General features: G+C 39.5%; 1 protein-coding gene across 1 annotated transcript in view; it reads right to left on the bottom strand.

Annotated features, from left to right (window-relative positions):
- The window catches only part of KCNV2 (potassium voltage-gated channel modifier subfamily V member 2), a 41,184-nt gene extending 20,538 nt beyond the window's left edge, over positions 1–20,646 (bottom strand). Inside the window, exon 1 of the mRNA XM_064405672.1 lies at positions 13,461–20,646. The gene's annotated coding sequence lies outside the window, so the exon portion shown is untranslated. The remainder of the gene's footprint in view (positions 1–13,460) is intronic.
- Positions 20,647–20,724: the final 78 nt, after the last annotated feature.

The raw sequence follows: 20,724 nt of genomic DNA, 5'->3' as shown, positions 1-20,724 counted from the left end.
CCAGCTGCGAACAGTATGTGAAAGCACAGCTGTAGGTGTGGATGGATAGGAAACAGAGAGCTTTGGACATTACTTGGCAGGTTTCAGTGGTGGACAAGTCTGTGTGTTGGTGATGCAGCTGAGCAAAGGCTGAGCCACATCACCAGGTGCAAGGCTGAAGGCGTCCTAGTACACTGAGGTCAGAAGTTCAAATTGCTCTGCTACTATTCCCCTCCTATCAGCTTCTGGGGAGAAATGCATGGCCTGAAGCTGCAGCCTTCCCTGGCTAACCTTCCCCAGCTTTGTGTGCTGAGCATGACACCATATGGTATGGCGTATCCCTGTGGTCAGCTGGGGTCAGCTGTCCTTCTGCATGCCCAGCCTGCTCTCTGATGGTGTGGGGTGAGGAGCAGAAAAGGTCTTGATAGTGTGTAAGTGCTGCTCAGCAATAATGAAAACATCTCCATGTTATCAACACTGTTTTCAGCAAAAATCCAATCCACAGGCCCATACTAGCTACTGTGAAGAAAATCATACCCAGCCAAAACCAAATCATCTGTGAAGCTCCTCACCCAAAGACACTCTGTATGCTAAAGTTTTCGTAACTCACAAATGAGACTAGATGAATTCTGATAATAAAACATGAAGGACAGTTGTGAAGGAAGACAACTGTGTTTAAGTGACAAAGTATTCTGTCAAAGTGTTCTGTCAAAGTATCACTATATGATGTCCTTAATTCTCCCTAGGCACCCACAGATGGCTATTGCCAGGGAGCAGACAGTGGGTGAGATAGACCTCTGATGTGCCTTGGCACAACTGGTATTTTCTCCTCATGTGATGACCTTGTCCATCTGCTGTAACTGTTGTCTGTAATGTGCCCACTGACAGGAAGTTATGAGGGCAGCACAGCCTTGGTATTCTGTATTTATAAAACCAAGGGAATTCGATTAAATGTGTGATATTCCTAGCTGTCCTGGGTTGTCTGTATGATGCTTTTATCCCCAGTTCTCTGTTCTGTTTATGCTGAATAGTAATAATAATAATAATAATAATAAAAATAATAAAAATTTTGCACCTTTAAGACTTGTTCCAGAGAGTGAAGAGAAGAGAGAATCGTGCAGTTTGTTAGTTTGTTTTCAGACACTGCACTCACACCTCCACGTTCCTGCTCCTGGTCTGTGCTGTCTGCAGATGGACAGACAGTGGGACAGAGCTCTTCTTTGTTTTGGTTTTAGCTAGCTGAGGCAGAGAAGTTCCCTGGACTGCTGTTTTTCTGTTTCTTGGACCTGTTCAAACCTGCTCTGGCCTGAACACCAGCAGGGCACCGGCAGCTCCACCTGTGGCCGCCGGGCCGGGCCTGGGCCACGGCGTCTCCAGCGCCAGAGGGACTGACCAGAGACTGAGTGAGCCGAGCTGCAGCCCAAGGAGGGGACTGTTCTGAGCTTGCCATCTCTTTTGGAGCAGCAAGAGGTTTTATTGTTTGATATTGTTTGGGTTTTATTGTTTAATAAACAGTTATTTTCGCTTTTCTCCAAAGAAGTATTTTCTCCCGAACCAGTTACAGGGGGGACCAATTGAATCTTCTTTTCTAGAAGAACCCCTTTGGGGGTTTTCTCCCAGATTTGCCCTGAACCAAGACACTTGCCATGAGACAATACAAATAACAATGTTGAGAGAAATTATAAGTATCTCAGTGTTTCAGCACATTCTTCTGTAGTTGGTGCTCATACAGTGATGCCAGTTCCATTTCTGCCTAAATGACTTTCGAATGTACAATAGGCTCTGGTGCCATACTCAGCACCAGTGTTGCAGGAATTGCTTTAATGGATCCGTTTAAACAGAAAGCAGAGTGTATTCCTCTTCTAAGCCTGCACAATATAATTTTTTTCCCCAGGGCTGGTAATCTCCTGCTGCTACTGGTTGAGAAATGATAAGGGAAACCCTTTGCCTTTGCCTGATAAAGCTGATTTATAGGGTTGCTCTGAGCAAGGGTTGCTCCCTGGCTCAGAGGGGGTGTTTTGCATCTGGAATCAGAACTACAGAATGTAATTGTGATAATGCAACTTGTCCTTCTTATGGCATTTTTCACTTGTTGCATTGAGAACACAGCTCTCCCAAATGGTTTAAAACACTTAAGTGACTAGGTAAAACACCTCCAGGTATGTAAAATCTAAACCACGCAGCAGTCCAGAAAAATGAAGCCCAACATCTTGCATTATCCTATTGTGTCTTCCTGTCATTTGCTATGTGTGCCATCAATTCAACAGCTGAAGTACCCTCATAGGAGCTGGCTATCGTGAGACTCCATATGGCCCTTCCTCCTTCTTGCAGCACATAACCTAAATATGTAACAACTCATTCACCATCACACTGAGAATCTGTTACTAGAGTGACACAATTGCTGTGGGAACAAAAGGCAGTTTGGGGACTTTTGCATAACATTCCCCTCTGAACTCCAGGCTCTCTCTCTCTCTCTCAAAAAAGAAAAAAAAAAGAAAAAAAATATAGTTTTATTTCAGACTACTCTTCAAGATAGAAGTTTTCACTTTTGAGAGGAGACAGTTTATCAGCCTTTCCTCCTGCCGTAAGGTCATCTTTATCCACTGAATGCTATTAAAGATCAAAATAAGGTTCAGAATTTTTGGCTGATGTGATATGGGAGAAAAGGCAGAAGGCATTTCAAAAAACAAAACTGAAAAAAGTAGAGTGATCAGTGCTCCCACCGCAGGTGCACACTTGTCATTTGTGTGCCTCAGGGTAAAGGGAGTCAGAAGTGCTTTCAATTTACTGTATTTGATTTCACTTCTGAGAGTAACAATCTGTTCAGGGACTCTAACTGTGATGCTGGAAGTATGTCAGATTTTGGATTTGCATTAATGAAGGATTTGGAGAAGAGAACAATACACTACTCATCCTAGCCATGTACTCAGAATACCCTTCTACAATTACCTGTTTGGCACAGGATTTCAAATGCAGTAATTTTGAGATAAAATGTGTCATGAACTATTCATTTGCTTTGGCCAAAATGTGACGTTCCCAATGTAATTTGGAATCAGGAGAGGATGATGAAGGGCCTGCAGGGCATAACATAACCTGAAGAATCTTTATGTCTAGGATAATGCTGAGCAATCTTCAGACAAATCATTAAAGATTAATGATAAACAGGTTGGAGAGAACAAGGATTCCAGTAAATGTTGATGTGTCAGTCAGAGGAGTTTAGCTAACATCTCAACTATCCTGTCATATGAGAAAGGATTTTTTTGGCTGTAAGTCACAGAATCATTTAGGTTGGAAAAGACCTCTAGGGTCACATCTAACCTTTGAATGATCATCACCTTGTCAGTTGGAAAAGCAGGTCAAAAGTTCTTGGAAGTGTGTACATTTTTTAAACTCCCTTGAGAACTGTATGGATATGTAGAATTCAACATTACCAGGCTTTCTTTATCTGCAGCATGCAAGTTTGAGTACAGGAATTACATCACACTTTACAGCCTTTTTCTCTCAGGACAGACAGCTAAAACTGAGAGTTGTTCAATCTGGTCTCTGTGAGGTATAAAAATATGATGCTATTAGATCTCATTAATGAGCTGCTGAGAGCCACACTCCACAGTAAACAACATCTCCATTTTCCCAGGCAGTAAATCAGCACTACTCCATTAAGTTTAAAGAGCTCCAGCTAATTTACACCAACTGAGGATATTTTGCTGTAAACTTAGGCTCCCACAGTGTATGGGTTGCTTCATTCATCACAGAATCACAGCTATCTCCAGCTGACAGAGAGCACCTATTCCTTGCACAATAAAGCACAGTAAAGCAGGAAATGGATGAGAACGTGAGCCCCTTGTGGGACTGTATGGTGTATGTATATTTTCTGAACATCATATGAACTTTGGTCAGAGTGCCCATGATTCAGCCACTGTGGTAGGGGTTGAGGTAAAAGAGATTAAAATCTCTGTAGAATCGTAAGTTACATATCATGCAATGATACATCTAACATAATTGGAGGACAGTGTAGATCCTATGCTAGTCCATCTGTGAACTGAAATCTGTCAGAAGTTTAGTATAGAGTAGACAAGATTTTTAAATGCAATATTGCAACATTTCTGGCTGTTGTTAAAGCTGAAACAAAGGATCATATTAAAACTGCAGCTGAATGAGAAAGCATTTCTCATTGGGCTTTTCGTTCTTCTGAAGCTTTTTCAGAGTAGTTCAGTTATGCTTAGAAGAGAAACAAGGAACAATTTAAAATGTATATAAATAACATTTTTTTCTACTGAATTAGGACATGTCTGCCTTAGATAGTAAGTTTTTCTACTTTCTATCCTTTAGTGGGGCTTCTGCTTTTAAAGATCAGTACACTACCCTGAAGGAGAAAGCCTTAATGGAATTTAGAAGTCTTTGTATAGACCATTTAAAAATCTGTGAAAGAATGCAAGTGTGCATATTGGCCAACCAAAAATCTGTGGTTTTCTTCTACTCTGCCAAAACCAGTTCCTAATAGAGCTGTTGGTGCTTCTGTACCCAATCTCACCTTTCCAGAAGGACTGGTGCCTGCCGCTTTACTCATCTGTGATAACAGAGAGATACCACCTGGAGAGTAGGCACCCTAAATATGTGAAAAAATGAACAAACTGAGCCTCTTCCACCATGTTCTTGGTATTAGTTACAAGGAATACATATGACCCAACTATTGGGAAGTTAGAAAACAAAGAAAGATTCACGCTGTGAGGAGGAAAGAACTATTTCTTTCTCCTTTTTTTTAGAAGGAACAACAACAACAAAAAAAGCTGTCTAATTTTTGAAGAGTCTCGAAGGCTGAGATTTGTTAGTGGAGGAAAAGGTGAATCCTGACAAAGGGGTGAGGAGGGGTGTAAGACAGACCTACGTATGGAGTTCCTACTGGGCAGTTCTTTGTGTAAAGTATGAAAAGTGAAGTGCTTTGTATGTACAAAACCAAGGTTTTTGACAGAAGGACTAAAAGAACTTTACAGATTAAGGTAGCAGGGAAGACAGAAAACTTACAAGGAATAATGCAATAAAAATAATCCATTAAGAAAATACTACGTGGCGTACAGTGTCGGTGACCTTGGTGCATCTCCAGGAAGCTTAACAGCAAATCTTAGGTTCTTAAGTCTAACACCAGTTGGTAGTTGAGGACAGTTGACTGTCCTCAAGAGGCAAATCTATTCTAAGCTCCAGAGGTTCCATTACAAAAGGAAAGAGAGGATCTTGTTGCAACTGCAGGTAGATTCCCTGCTTGAACAGCAGACACATTCTTAGTTGTTAGCTCATCACCAGTTCTGTTCATTAAAATACAGCTGTATCAGCACAAATATAGAAAATCCATTACTGGATTGTGCTATGGAATCTTTTGGCCTGGTGCTGAAAAATGCTTTTCCAGCTTTAGTTTCTGATGCTTCCTTCAATTCTGTGGCTGTTTTTTCTCCCATTTTGCCTGTTGCACTTTGACCAAAAGTACGCTAGCCTATGGATTTTTTAAAAATTACCAGAAGTCTACAAAACTTCAAGAGCACTCTTGTCATGTTCTTTCTGGGGGGAAAGCAGCTTGGGGAAATCCTAAAATGGATCCCCAGATCTCTCTTCCCCTCCTGTTTTGAGAGGAAGTATTTTAATATTGCTCTGGTGTTTGGAATGATGCCTGAAGGCTTCACTTTGTGGCTCTAAGGACTGTGATAGGCAACTCAGTTAATAGATCTAGTCTTGAGTATGGAAAACATCACTATTATGATAATGAAAAAAGCTTTTTTTCCAAGAATGTTATGATTGTATATTTTGCCCAAATGTTATTTTTTATATTACACTCTGATCCCTGATGGACTGGAAATCCTTTAGGGCAGGATCACTTTTCCTGTTTCTATTAATTATTTAGTGAATAATTTAGTGCAGCCCCTACTTTTGTAGTGGATTTGGGTTATGCTGAAATGTCAATAACGTTAAAATAAAGATGGTAGTCTTATATTCATTTTCCCTGATATTGTGCAATAAGCTGCACACAGTTTTCAACATGTCCTAACTGCCTAATTGCTGCTTTCTAGCCTGGAGTGAGCCTTTTCAAATTTACAGATTTCAGATGTGCCCCAAATAAAAATGTACAGTGGCCACACAGCAACATTAAAGTGATAGGATGTGACAAAACACCAATCATTTTTATTGAGGTGGATTGTAATGATTAATGCTGAATTGGATAGGAAAAGCAGCTGTGTCCTGCTACAAAAATTCTCAGTGATATAGCTTCATTTTGTTAATAGAAATTCCAGCATGATTTCTCAGCTGAGACTGAGATTTTCTACACTTACTGTGGGAGTAAAAGTTGTACTCTGACTCTGGTCGCTGCGACAGGAGCTCCCTTATGGCTTGCCCTCTGCATAACTTTGTCAAATATGAACTTCTCATGTGAGATCTCCCATTCAGGAACTGTTTGGACATGTTATTGAGTATAATTAGAGCATAAATGGACAGACAAGACAGGAAATGAATGAGAGGAAAATGTACATCCTGTGTTTCACAGTTCTATTAGCTGCTAGTAGGAATGCAAATGGCCACTGGCTGTTCAGTCATTAGACAGTACCCCAAACAGACAGATTTTACAGCCCACAAGTTCTGTTTCAGGTTGTATCACTAAAGCAGATCTATCCTGACTCATGGCATTAGGACCTACAATTCATGCAGCCACTGGTGCTCAGATGGTGGCTGCTGTTTCCACAGTTTGAACCATGCAGTTCAACCCCCATCCCCACTGCCCAATTTGGTTGCTCTTTGCAGACAAACAATAGTGTGTGAAGGCACTGCGCCTTGTCTGAGGCTACAGGTGCTGTACATATGGCACAGATTACCAAATATTTTTTATTATTATATTTACAAGGAAACAAAGGCTAAACTTGCAATGCTACACAAGAAAGTCCAATAGCTATATAGATAAATTGGATTGAGTTTTGTAAGAAAGATATTGACTTTAGCTATATGAATATGTGGTAGGTAAAATGACTCAATAACTTTAATAATAGGTCTGCAAACATGCCATATAGTCTTTGTTTTCTTTGACAGCCACAGGCTGTGACCTTAGACTGAAAGTCAAGGTCATAGCATTCTCTGGGACCCTAGATGTTCTTGCATGTGATGCATCCATAAAATTAAGTTTCAAGACCAGAAAAATTGCTAATGATCAGCTTTCATATTGTGATAGCAGCTACATGAAACTCAGCTAAGGAATAGGGGCTCACCATGCTTTCTTGACATTGATAAACCTTTGGTTGGGGATACATCAACACTTTTGAGTTCTATATGTAAATAGCTGTAAAACCATGATTTGTAGAGGAGGATGAACAATTCAGGTTACTTGATATAAGCTTTGGAACCTCTTCTCCTATTTTCTTCTCTGGTTTTCACTACAGTCAATCGTGGAATAAAAAGTGTTATTGTTGCTACTATTGTTGTTCAGCCATCACTGTGAAAAAACAAGTCAGCAGCATAATTTCTTTTATTTGTGATGGTACTTCAACACTCCAGCATTCACCAGAAGGTGCAATAATGGGCACTGACAGCAGAGACCCTGAAGATTTGGCTGCCAAATCTCATCACTGGAGTGATGAGATGAAGTTTACAGCAGAGAAAATTACTACTTTTTACAGCTACAATTTGTTTTTGTTTTTGGTTTTTTGTTTGTTTTTTTTTTAATCAGCCTTATATTTTCTTCGTAGAAAAATGTCTTTTTAGATGAGAAATTATAGCCTGCAGAAAACATCTGCTAGTAAGTTGATTAATTAAAGATTACATTCCCTGAAAGCAACTGTTGTGTCAGTCAGACTGGAAATAAGAGAATATAGAGAGGCTGGGGGATATAATAGATGGTAGATATAATAATGGTATTAAAGGTTTCTTACAGGTCTGGATTTACTTGAACAAGCCATGGTGTATAAATAGGCCAAAAAATTGGAGGTTCTTCATCCTTAGTAACCCAAGGAATTTTAATTCATTAAGACACAAACTACTTGAAGCTATCCTGTGTGTACAAGTGTGTAATTTTCCCCAGTCAACTACCTGCCAGATGGAAAGACACCAAAGACAGGTGTATTATATCCTCCTGCTAACTGTAATATTCCCAGGGTCTCACTGAAGGAGCCATGGCAGAAGTTTTAAATCTTCCACTTGTACTGTGCTTTCTCAGGTAACCTCTGGGGACTGCTGCTTTTCACCAAGCAGAAGTGAGAAACCAAAGTGCCCTTCCCAGGCCCTCTGCCTGCAGGTGGAAGCAGCATAGAGAACCCTAAACCCCATGGGGAGATCCCATGTTGGAGCATTCTGCTGCCTCCTCCTCGAAGTGTGCCAAGCTCCAAGCCCTTACTGCATGATTTCATATTCCAGGGTTGGTTTAAGGGAACCTAAAAAATCACTTGAAATTGCACTTTCTGTGTGGAGTCAGCCAGGGGGATCTGTGCTTCATGCCTTCTTGGGCACCAAGTTGCAGAGTGTGATGCTAACACAGCCAACGCTGCCATCATGCTTGTGTCTTTAATGGCATGCTTGGACTGCTGCTCTGGAGCCACAATTTTTTCACCAGGTGTCTTGGTAATTAAGAAATAATAATGCTGGAAGATTTATATGGCTCATGAGGTCAATAACAGTTGCAATTCCTTTTCAGATCTTTCCCAGGCTGCTGCTGAATGGCTGAGGGCCACTGAAGACCCAAAACAGGTTGTGTGTAGTCATACTGTGATGAGCCAAATATCTATATGTCCTCTCTAATCTTTTTCTCATGATAGTTTGCTGGATTCTTTTGGTCTATTTGGTTCTTTCTGTAATTGGGTGGATAAATAGTTTTGTATGTGGAAGCCCCTCATACACTTTCCCACCTGTCAGGGGATACTCACACTACCCTCTGAGGAGGAAAGTACACCAGCTGTCTTCCTGAGAAATTCAGATTTGCAGTAGCAAAACAGCTCATAGATTTTCCGCTTCAAGGTCTAATTTGCCATCTTTGAATTCCTTGAGCAGGAAACTGCCTGGAGAGCCTGGTTTTTATTCAGCTTCATAATACAGTGCTTGGCCTCAGTTACCAGTTTCAGGACCCAACCCCCTTTTGTTTAAAAAGTAAAATCCCAGTTTAGTAACATGACCGCCTTTCAGCTTGTCTAAGAAAGACACATAATCACAAGAGAATTGAGCTGGTACAGAAGAAGCTCTTGGGAAAGAAACTGCAAATATAGGAACAATGGTCCCATTTCAATTCAATAAAACAATTACTTATTATCTTTAAAACATAATCTAAAATTAAAATAGTAGAAACCAAAATAAGATTGTCCCCTTATTACAAGTAACTCTTGGTGAATGCCATGCCATAGAAACAAATGTTTGTTTAAATTACAGGAAAAAAATATGTTTGCACACATGGTCTGTGGTGAAAAAGGAGTAGAAAATGGTCTAACAATGATGTATCCCCTGATGCAGAATTAAGCCTACAGATTAATACTCAAGCATAACAGCCAGTTGTTCAGAGGAATTATTACAGACTGCCTCATAGTGTAAGGTACAGCCCTGAGCCTGGGAAAACCCATTAACATGAAAGACAATGGAAATGCTAAACTAGGAATTTATTATCTGCTGCTTTTCTTTCCCCTCTTTCTTACAGCAGAAAACAGAGTATTAATGCAATACATGAGAACAAACTGAAAAGGGCCAGACAGAAAAACCCATTTCCAGCTGTTCTAACAACACTAATCTACTCATTTGTCTGCTTGGCTCCCTTTAAATGGGACATTCAGTGTTACTCTTGAGCGTGACATAACCACGCTCTGTGTGTGTGTGTGTGTACGTGTGCATGTGCACGTGGAGAGGGCACATTTTGGAAGCAGCATCACACTGCAATCTCTCAATTTTCTTTTTTTTGGCAGCTGGAGCGTAACATTGCCTTTTAAACAGATTTTCTTGCATTTAATTTGTTGGATTAGCATAACTAAAATGGTGGTCATAGGACAGAAAAACATTCTGTCTCTGTCTTCTTTTCTTTATTGGCTTGCCCTCTGACAGTATTGTATTTCACTGTCTGCCAGCTGGGTGACAGACTGCCTGATGAAAATTTATCATGCTGCCCTCCGTGGTGGACACAACAACGTGTCATGAGGAAAGTATCCATGATGTCATAGTTTTAGCCTCTGGTGGATGCACAGCACAAAAAATAAAGACTATAAACCAGCTATTTTAGAAAAGCCTGTTTCTCTGTGCAATTTTTCTTGCTCCTGCTGGTGGCTGACATTATCATATTTATTAATTTTCTTCTATTAAAACATAACACTGTTACATACCAAAAATTAAATAATATTCTTTTCTTAAAAAAATAATTTACTCTGTTCCATGGGTCTTCATATTCAGGTATAGGGTTTTTTTTTTTTTTTTGAAGGCCTGAAATAGCATGGTTCTTTCTTCTTGTTAAATAGACATATCAGCCAAATCACTCCATGTCTCACAATAATGCTGGATTTACACATACATCTGAGTACAACAGAAGACAAAATTTTGCTTCCAATGATTTTTTTTAGTTTTTTTTTTTTACTTTTTTAAAGTAACACAGATAATTCTACCCATTTAAATATTTAAACCTATGAAGATGTCATTATCAGCTAAGGCATTTTGAATTTTAGAATGTCACTATTGAATTGTGTAATATATGTTTTATTTGCATAATTTCAAGTAAGAGAATTCCTTCTGGCATTTAACACCATGTAGTAAAAATAGATTTCTCAACCCAAAAAACTCATTTCTTAAAGACAGATCAAAATTATCCTAGAAGAGAGGGGATATTCTAAACTCAGGGGGTGTCCTTAAAGCTTCATTGGTTTCTTAAGCTGGTATAATTGTGGCAAACCCTATCAACTCAAGAAGATTAAATTGTTATGCAATAAATATACATTCCAGACTTTTACAGCATCACAGACATTTTCCCCTTGCACAAAGACTGCTATTTCCTGCACGGAGCAGTCAACAAGATACCTGATTATTGAGATAGAAAAGTTTTGCTGTAAATTTAACCAATTAATCTTAGTAATGTCTTCATTACCACTACCATTTAGGCTATTATGATCCTGGAGATTTTTCTTCCATAAAATATGTGCTGCTGAACTTTGTTGACTGTTACTTTCAGGCTATTGCTTTGGCTGTGAAGCTGCTACTTTGAAGAAACCGGGTTTCAGTCCCAGGGTTCCAGCTTTGTGTGGATGTTTGAGGAAGCACTGTGCTCCAGACTCCACACAATCATATCTCAGAGACAGAAAATTATGTTATTTTACTGTTAAAAAGGAAATTATATCTAACACTGAAGCAGTAACCAATAAAAAAACCCCTCCTAATACATGGTACTTCTTTTTGTAATATGTGCCATTATTATTCCCCCTTTATCTAAAGCTAATAATTTTGTTGCAAACAGGGCAAACTTTCATAAACATTCAGGAAAAAAGTTGTTCCATCTTAAGTGTGCACAATGCTACACCTAATGTTAATTTTGCCTGGGTAGAAGTCACAAATCTATCTCACAAATCTATCTCACAAATGTATCTCACAAAGGCCTCTCCTTCTTTAGTTGCATGAAGTAAATTTTAATTAATTGTAGTAAGGACATGAATGACAATATGACAAAATTTGCAGCTTGTTTTACATCAAACAAGCTATTCTATTTTCCTCTTGTATAATCGATTGTATACAAAAGATTAAAAAAAAGAGCTGGTCAAGGGTTTAGTGCTGTTCAGCTACCATTTGGCATGCCCATTAAATTACTGCACAAAGCAGACAACAATGCAGATTCAAGCCCCGAATCTTGTGTTGACTGCATAAATGGGTCTCCAAGTTTAAAAACAGTTGAACAAAAGAGCCACCATGGAGTGATTAAGACTTATTTGGGTGCAGGAGTGCACAGCTGCTGCAGGGAGGAGGGGAAGAGACAGCACACATCCTCAGGGCTTGCCTGTGCTTGACAGCTTCCTTCCCAGCTGCAAGGGAAGGAACTGAGCAACCATACAACCTTTGTGTTCCTTGGCTTCTGCAGGGCTGTCCCAATCCCCCAGCACCAATAGGAACACTCAGCAAAGGGTCTGCCAGGCTGCAGCAGTGCTCCAGTTAAGTGTTATCTCCTGCCACAACACACTCCAAATTTGCTCAGTTCCAAATTTGCAGGGACATCTCTGCTCCTTACTGTTACTGCAGAAGGGCAAGGGGACAGAAGCCAGGTGGGGGAATGGTCTGCCAGCTTACCAGGGAAATTTATTTCTTCAGCCCGCAAACTTGAATGCTCAGCACTTCAAGCACAAACTTGAGCACTCAGCAGAGAAACAAACCCCTTTGATTGCTTTGATGTCATCAACAATACAGGGGTGACATAGCTTCCAGCAGAAAGTTGTCTCTTCCTGCATTACTGACTCTGATGTCTTGCTTCCTATGTAACTGATTACCCCGGACTGCTCATGTTTGCTAATGACTTCAGGAGTCTGTTGAGAAGGAAGATCAGCACTGTAGAAACTAAAAATGAAAGCACCATGTGGCAATATTAACACAGAAATGAAGCATTTCTTCATGACTGTTTTAAGAAAAACTAATTACAGTGGAGAAATGCCTACTTCCAGGGAGAAGGCAGTGCAGGATCGGAACCAAAACAGTCAAAATCAGGGAACCATTTACATGTTCAGTATTACAGTTTTATCAAAGAGCTAATAAATTACTGATTTATTTTTTTTAATGCCACCAAGCAGTTTTCTCATACCATATTTTATTCAACTGTCCTCCTCTAACACAGCAGAGGATGGGCAGGTTGGTACAGTACATTCAGCTTCTATGCCAGTCCTAAAGACAACATGGTATAGTGATACAGGCTGTGTTAAGTTGATTTTTACTTTTTGTCTTTGGAGTGAAGAAACTAATCAGCCCAAGACACTTTCCTTTTTCTCTCCTTTAACTTACACTTTTGATAAATTCTCCACTTCTTTGGGACATAGATGGTTTAGCTCTATCACAATGTAAATGTCACAATCACAGCAATGTGTCATAATTTTGTTAAGTTTAAGAAAAATCTTGATTTTAAAAATATTCTTAGTGGCACAGTCCTACGAATAAGAACTAAAACTGAATAGAAACATTTGAAGGTCGGCAACACTACATCCTTAAGGCCTTATCTCACACTATTAGCTTGAAGCTTTTGTAATTGTGTTTATGCTGTTAATGCATGACCAGTACAGTAGGCATGTGTATGAGACTTCTAAACAACATAAAAGAAATCCAGATTATTGTTGAACTTCCCATGTAACCTGAATATATGCACAATGTGAGTCTTGGAGCTACTGACTGAGGCTGAGAGTTAACAAAAAAATTCAGTCTTAAGCATGTCAGCATATAAAGCTTGCTTCAGGAGTCAGGTCCTGAAATATATTTATTTTCATTGAAAGCTTTATGGTGGTTGTGCCAAAGAACTCATTCTTACTCACCCTGATGGCTGACATATGCATTTGACTCCATTTCTCTTTTCAAAGACCAACACCTTGTTTTGTGTCTTTGTACCAGAAAGCCTTGTCAACTCATTGCTAAAAGAAACTAGCATCATAAAGATATGTTAATCAAAACTGAGTAATAAAGTCTGATCTAAGTTGCAAACTCAAAACTTGCCCAGCCAAGCAGCTGGATTTAGCTTTGAAAGGAGCCCTGCTCTGAGCAGTAGGCTGTACAAAATTACTTCCAAGGCTATTTGAAATCCAGTTAATGACATAATATTCTATGCTTACTCTTTCTATTTCTTTCTAACATGCATCCTACTAATGCAGTAAGTCTAGCAGAATGAACATATATATGAAGAAATTTATGTGGTTGGATAAAACTTCATATATATGTAATTTCTTGTTCTTTCTCTCATTTAGAACAGCATGTTTAACGCAAAATCTTACAACTAACAGAGAAGTAAACATCCTTATGGTACACATCTGTGGTTTAGGAATGGTACTCGCCAGTTCAATGCCCTCACCGAGACTCTCTCAAACCAAATTGCCATTCACTCCCCCCCTTCCCCTTCTGCTTCCCACTCCAGCAGGATGGAGAGGAGAATCAGAGGGACAAAAGGTTAAAATCAGGTTGAGGTAAGAACAATTTACTGGAAATAGCAATGAGATAAGAAAATGAACAGTAACTACAACAATATTAATAACAAAATATGTAAGACATAGAAATCATTTACATGGAAAGCCCACGAGGAATCCCAACCAGCTCTTCCCCACATGCTTTCTCCCATCCTGAAATCTCACTCTTCTTGGAAGAAAGAGTCCCTTAACCTGCCCGTGGCAGTGATCTGAGGTGATATGGTATATAACTTTAGGGTCTGGCCACTCCCCCTCTTAGCTATTGCCAAAGATTACCCCGTCCTTGGCCAAACCAGGACAATCACCTACACTGCCTACCAGAAATACACAGAGGCAGAACACCAGAAGAACTCACCTCAGGTCTTTGCTAAAATTTGGTTAAATCATGGCATTGGACATCTTTAAATGAAATCTGCTTATACAAGTGTGCTTCTGCATATGAGTACTGCTATGCACATGCACCCATCATTCCGCTAGAGCTTTACAAGCTCTGGTTTATATTTGCAATAGCCCCATGACTTGGTGCAAGTGGGAAAGCTGAGGCATAGAAGAGATTTGCCTTAGATGAAACAGGAAATAAATAGCACAATGAGTGCAACACACTTTCCACTTACTTAGCCCATGAGCTATTTAATAGCCTTTCATACATACCTAATCTGAAGGCAGCTGTGACTCCTTACAAAGCACAGGACTATGTTGTCTATACTTCTAAGGTCTATGAAGCTTAAACAATCAAACATAATGGACCAGCATACAGAAACTCTGGAGTGCCAAGGAATCCTGTGACACTTCCTCTTCCTAGCTAACTGTGTCAGCTTGTGTGCTTAAGATAAATTGCTGAGCAAGGCATTTTCTTCTGTGCCAGGCTGAGAATTTCTCCGAGTTTTATTTCCCCTTTCCAGTAAACTGGGCTCTTTTTCAGTACATTTCTCTGTATACCGCTTCTAAAAGCAAATAGTAAGTTCCTAGCAAATCAAGCTACAAATTTGCCAGGATGAAAAAGACATTGATTTGATTTCCTTCCCATTTGTAACAAATACAAAGACACAAAATTAAATCATTGGTAACACATATATACTCTGCTACTCCCTGGTAATGGCCCTTTTAATCCTCATCATTTTAAGAGCTCATCTGTACCTAGCTGGTCTTCTGGACTTTCATTTATAGTAAAACTTGAGAATGGTATTTAATGCAGCTCATAAATTAATAGCTTGTGCTGAGAGCAATTCTCTGCAAGAAGACTTAATATGGCAACTTCTCCTTTGACTTAAACTTATTTTATGCTCTTGTCTTCAAAGTATTGTTCCACTTTTAATAATAATTTTGGAAAATCTTAAATAACAGAGGATGTCCTTCTGCTGATTATCAGTCCTTGATCCTTTGTTTCAACAGATGCATGCTGCCCTCAGAAGCGTCTTTCCATAAGACCGAGACGCACTGGCAGGAACTCCTCCTTCAAGGAGCACCTGGGGATGTTGCTGCAGGCCAAATGGAGGCCCCTCAGACTTTTTCTGCTATTTCAGTTGCCCTACCTTTTGCAATATGAGGAGTGGGGGTTCTGCATATCTTGCTTTTGTTCTTGGATTTTCCCATGCAATTGCTTCTGAGTGTTATGAATTTGGGCCAGATTCCTTCCTGTGAACTATGGCTAACATTAAAGATCTTATTTAACCGCATCAAGAGTCTTCTCAAAAACAACTGAAAGAGGAAGTGCAAGCAAAGGGGAAGCTGCCACATATCTAAGCACACCAGAGGTAATGGAATATTCTCTTATGAGGGTTGAGCTCCTCACAGCAGACCCCTGGCTCAGCCCTGTCTCTTGAGGCAGAGTATGAAGCTTCACTTCTTCCCTACAGGACAACAGGCTCTGGAGATAACCCATTTACACAAGTTGTGTTTATTTCAATTCTTTACTGATTCATTAATATGACTGTTAGGCTCCTAATGACCAGGCTGGCTGTGTAACTTCCTTCTACTCTGAGGGTTAAAGGCAGTTTCATTTTCTCAGTTGCCCCTACAGTACTATGTAAAAAACCCCTGCCACTTAGTGTTAAATTAAGTAACTGCTACTGAAGTGTCAGATGAGAAGAACAAAATGAATGTCAGGTCTAATTATTAAAGCTATACGTCACAGCCACTTGCAGGGGCTTACTCTGGAGTGGATCCTTTTAACTGCTGAATACTGAAAGAAAGCATTGGGGTAATTCCTAGAGAAAGTAATGTCTGTCATGCTCATACAGGGAGCACTAAGCAGCCTTCTCATAGAGATTCTTGATGGTCAACTAAGGACCCTTAGAAAATATCATGTCATTAGGGCCATCCACAGCTTGCCTGTGACATTCAAATTACAAAGACAGCTAACAAAACGTTAGTCGTCAGCAGGCAGGGCGTATTTGCATCTGAAACCTAAGATGGTGAAAAATGGCTTTTTTGAGTAGTTTTTCTCTCAGATGGATGCACTACATCAAATACTAAATTGTAATTCTCATGACACCATTTGAATTATGCTCTCTGTAAGCAAGCAGTTTTACAACTTTTCTTTCTCTGCATTCACTTACATAAATTAAACTAGCAGTGGAGGCTGCCAGAAAGACAAAGGGCTATGAAGAAATAGCTCTTTATATGCTACCATCTACCCCCTTCTGTCCAAGCAGCTCTTCAAACTCTGTTTCTGAGACAGATATAGGTATGCTACAATTACAAAATCACCAAGTTTCAACTGGCACTGGGAACATGATAATATGCATGGATCACAACCAAAAACTAATACATAAATTCTACAGACACCATCCACCCTTTGCCCCTATATATGATTTTCACTTATTCCTCCACCAAAAAGAAGTTGGGAGAGAGGGACAGTGAGTTGAATGCTGTCTAATTAAAGAGTAACCAGTGTTTCTTCTAGTAAAACCAGAATGATCAAGTTGCTCCTGTATGAATACAGTACATGTAACTTCAATTTTGTACTGAGGCTTCATTAAGGATAATTATTTGTAGAAAGTTAATGGGATGATTTTTTTTTTTTTTACCACTTAAAGGCACCAGCCAAAAAGTTAGAAACTCACAGTATTTGTTACTTAGACAGAAGCCACAACACACTATGGAATTATAATCTAACTTTCAAGAAAGTCTTCATTTAAATGCACATATGACTGCCCATATATTTAAGGGTCCAAAAAAGGAATAAGCTGACTAAACCAAACCACACTTCTCAGTTGCACACATCCACAAAAGGGACATTAGAACATGCAGCACTGTTTCTAGATGGTTGTGGCATTGACTGTATTCAATGATCAGCCTTTCAAAAATACCTTCACTGGAAAGAAACAAGCATTCTGAATGTTAAGTTAATCTTTTTACATTGCTATCCAGCTATCAGCTTCAAGTATATGCACTGACAGTATGATAAAACATTTCCATATATTTTGAAGTTTGATTCTGGGAAAGGATCACCAGGAAGGAGGGAAAAAAATACCTTAAAACTGTCTAGTTTTTCTACAGAGGACATCACCCAAGCAAAAACCCATGTCTATGAAATGTGTTTTTCACAGTCATTTGTTGTGATTTAATGCTTAGTGTTTCCTATCTTCAAGCAATTTATTACATAGCAAAGAGTATGTTAGTGAAGTTAGCCTTCATTTACCTGTTTAGATTTTTGGGGTGGTGGGGGGAAGTGTCCTGTATGACATGAAGCATTTTCAACTGCTTGACAGCAGTGTGGAAGTGTCCCAACCAGGATTGTGCAAGCAGAATTAAGACAATCATTCTTTCCACAGGCAAACTTTATTTTAGATGTTTAACAGCCTGGATATTGAGCAGCCTAACTGATTGCACAGCCTGTCTGTCCCTCCCCTGCTCTGAAGAATTTTTCATTGATATGGGCAAATTTCAAAGCTCTTTCAGAAGAGGAAAAACAAAAACCAGCAAGCAAGGAAAGTATTAAGTTGGCTTCAACAGAGCAGACAGACCTCTCCAAACACCTTCTTCCAGTAGGTGACAATACCAACCACTGTTATGAGGCAGCTCAAAGAAGGAACATGAGCACATTTCTTCACAGACATGCTGTGCTACACCTACAGAAAGTACTGGCAGACCTCCACTTATATCCAGATTGTGAGGCAAAGAGAGCTTCTGTAGCTGTATGCTTTTTTCCTCTATCTGAGGACTCTCACACAATTTCTTCTAGCCCAAGTCTTTGTTTTTGTACTTCTCTTGTCTAGCAAGATCCAGCACTTACATAAAAATAGATAAATGGATGTTTGCTGTTTCAGGAAAGATCTGGTTGGAAAAAGGTATGTCCATTAAAAGTGTAGGCAAATACAAGTAGGGTTGGAAAAGGCATAGTGTAGCTAGCTGTAGAGGAACAAGGTGCAGAAGGGGAAGAAAATCACATGCACAGCATCAATTCCCTTTATGTTAATTTCCCTCTGAGCAATAATGTAAAATATTTACAGTCCTATAAAAACAAAGGCAGATCAAATAGGAGGCAGATAATATACTTCCTCTGCCCCTGCATTAAGAGAAATTTGCATGTTTCCAAGGGAAAGAAAAAGCCATATTCAAATTTAGCTTTGCACTCACACTGGCCAGCAGACACCGAATAGAAATAGGCAGTATTTAGAACCAGAGGGCTTATTTATTTTTCCAGGAAGCAAGAAACTATACCATTACCTTGATACTACCTCAATAACCAACTACACTCATATTTTTGTATCTGTAAGCAGAAAATTCTTCAAGAGGAATATAAAGTCAACTTAACAATGAAATCTGACCAAAGAGGTTATTAATGTCCCATTGCTCTGGGATATTACAAGACTGCAGCAGAGGAGCTGAGACTGGGATGATGACTGAGAATTCCTTCAGTGGACACCAGCACAGCCACGGGGTGTTGCTGTAGGAGTGCTCAGTATGGCTATACCACCTTCACCAGATGCCAAAGGAATCATATGACGAGGAGTAAAACAGAGTCAAACATTTGCAGATGGCAGGGGAAAAAATTGTTAAGAAAGAGAGGAAGGTATTTGTCAATGCAAGCTGGATCTGTTTTTACAGATGGAATCTCTGACCGCTCTCCAAGCCTGCTGTGGAAGTAAACAATGATTTCATAACACAAAAATGAAGAGGTGCAGGAAAGAACAAACCTAGTGAGACTAAAAACCAAACAGCATTTGCAAATAAGTACAAGCCATCTTGTATCATCTCCTGCTACTGCCTTATATTCTCACTCCTCCCTCCTGCTATATGAAGCCATATAAGTTTTATCTGGTTAAGTGTTAAGTCCCCTCTAGAGTATAGGAATAAATTTTGTTTGTCAAGGCACTATTCTTTGTTCAGCACATTGGAGTAAAGTCAAAAAAACAAATTCCTAGACTCCAGAGTGTCTGTAAACCTCATGTTCCCAAAACAGACTTGAGTTGCTACTTCAAATAAATATTAACCTCAGGAAGAAATGTCTTTATTGGTCTTACTGGTCTCTCCTTATACCATTTGGTGTGATACTGGTAAGAGCAATGAACTTCATCAAGAAAGTAGAGCTGTTCTGTACAAAAACTGGGAAGGCAGAGCATTTTGCCTGTAATTAGCTGCCATGTGAATTTATAATTAACCAACTGACTAAGAATTATGTTTTGTCACATTTGAACACAAATACTTCAGAGTATCCAGAGTTAGGAGTTAACTGAAAAAAGCTGAATTCTACCCCATAACTAATGAACCTCACATATTACACAGCTATGAAAGGCACTTTATCCAAAAAGGTACTGGTAAAATAGATACAGTATTGCCAGCCAGAAAGTTTAGAGACCTCCTTACGTCCTAATCTTTGCAAGACAATTTAGTCCACGTGAGTTCCAGATATCTTAAATGCCTGCAGTCAAGAGTTGCCAGAGATAGCTGGTTAGAAGCTTCAACTCCCTGAAGAGCTGTAAACTTGCTAGAAACAACTTATTTTAAAATCTGCACAAGTTGGCAGCTGTCCTTATCTGTTAATAAAGGAGTCCAAAATACAAGAAGACCGTTAAGAGAACAGACCTCAGCTCTAACTGCAATGAGAACAGGCATTAGAAGCAAGCCTAGGAACTGATCTAAGTTCTGACTTGATGAAATTTTGTTACTATTTTAGAGACAAAATTGATTGAGAATGATTTAACATGTCATCACTAAAGCATAACCAAGAGATTATTGCTTCTTCCAAATGATGTCTTAAGCCTTGAAATTGCATCCCTCCCACCATAAGCAACTTTTTTCTTACCTTGAAGTGGGAAGGATTAGCAACAGTCAAGTAGCACTTCATACTACAGAAGTTATGGGGAGTAACTGCCTGACACTGCAAGGACCTCAGACTCACCTGGCAGACCACGCTCTGACCTGTCTCCATCTTGCATGTCTGCCAGTGCTGCTTCTCAAAATATTGCAGCAGTAGCTGTGTCATTTTAGCCTCTGTCAGTCCTAACTTGGGAGATCAGCTGGGCTTCTCTGATAGGAAACCCACTCTGTCCATTACTCTGTGCAGACTATTAGTCTCAAGAACAAACATGTCACCTGGCAAGTGTCTTAGCTGCCTAGAATGCTACTGAAATAATTGAAGAAATACTTCATGATCTGGCTGGCAGTGGTAGTGCAG

This window comes from Passer domesticus, chromosome Z (assembly GCF_036417665.1).
Source record: "Passer domesticus isolate bPasDom1 chromosome Z, bPasDom1.hap1, whole genome shotgun sequence".
Classification (NCBI taxonomy): Eukaryota; Metazoa; Chordata; class Aves; order Passeriformes; family Passeridae; genus Passer; species Passer domesticus.
This window is presented reverse-complemented; position numbering and strand designations above follow the sequence as displayed.